Consider the following 1,361-nt stretch of genomic DNA (forward strand, 5'->3'; position numbering starts at 1 on the left):
GGAGGAAAGGCGCGGGAGAGAATAAAAGGTAGAGGGATGAGGGCGAGGGAGCGAGAAGAGTAGACGAGGAGAAAGAAAGGAGAGGAGAAAGTAAGAGAAAGGGGAGAGAGAAAGAGGGTAAGTGACATGAAAAAAAGAAAAAATGGAAGAAAAATTAAGAAAAACGAGTAAAGACAAGGAAAAGAGAGAAAAAGAATAAGAGAGGAAGAGAGGACGAAGAGACGGGACGAGGAATAGAGAAATAAAGAATAAAAAGAGGATGAAGAGAGGGAGAAGAAAAGAAATAAAAACAGTAATGCCAAATGACAGACAAAACCATAATTCACGAACCACATATTTAAATATTTAGACTGACATGTGGACGAGACTGTGATAAAGATACACAAAGGAAAATAACGAAGATGAAAGAAAACGGAAGAGGGATGGATAAGATAATAAAGTAAACATAAATAAATAGAAATGAAATGAGGCTGCGGGAAATTATGATAGATATAATGAGCAGAATTAATAAATGGGGTGTATGGATGGAAATAAAAAATAAATGAAAGAAGAGGAATTGATTAAGATAGAAATGTTATGTAAACGGAATTAATAGAAAATGGAAATAGGCAGAAAGTGGAGACAATAGAAGTGAAAAGAAGAAAAAGACAAAGAAGAAAGACAACAAAGAACGATAAAAGAGACACGCAAAAAGTAAGAAAACGAAAAATGAAAGAAAAAAAATAGAAAGTGTATAGATATGTATACATACGCACACACAGCCACCTACACGCACATGTATGTATATGTATGTGTTTGTTTTTGTTTGTGTGCGCGTCTTCTCATCTTCTGAAAATTCGTTCTATCGTTAAAAAAAGAAATAATGATAATGAATAAATAAATAATGATAATAAGAATAATTCTAATGTTATCTCGAATTTCCTAAACTTTTTGTAATGTTTTTTTGTTTTTGTTTTTGTTTTGTTTTGTTTTGTTGTTGATGTTGATTTTTTTTTTTTTTTTTTTTTTTTGCTTCTATGTGTATATTCTTTTGTTTTCGGTCGCTTTGTTTTGCCACAAAAGCTAAAAAACTACAAAAAAATAAATAAAAATAAAACTGTGACGTCATCCCGATCAGGTCCCGTTACGCATAATTTTTAGGAGAGGTAAGAACACCCCCTCCCCCCCCCAAGTCCCCTCCCCTTCCTTCACCCCCTTCTCCTTCCCCTTCCTATACCCCCCTCCTCCTCACCTTCCTTCCTTCCCTCTTCTCCCCTTCTTTCCCTCCCATCGTCCCCTCACTCTCCCTCCTATCCCCTTCCCTTCTCCCCTTGTTCTCTCACTCTCCTCCCTTTCCCATCATCCCCTCACTCCCCTCCCCT

This window comes from Penaeus vannamei, chromosome 13 (genome assembly GCF_042767895.1).
Source record: "Penaeus vannamei isolate JL-2024 chromosome 13, ASM4276789v1, whole genome shotgun sequence".
Classification (NCBI taxonomy): Eukaryota; Metazoa; Arthropoda; class Malacostraca; order Decapoda; family Penaeidae; genus Penaeus; species Penaeus vannamei.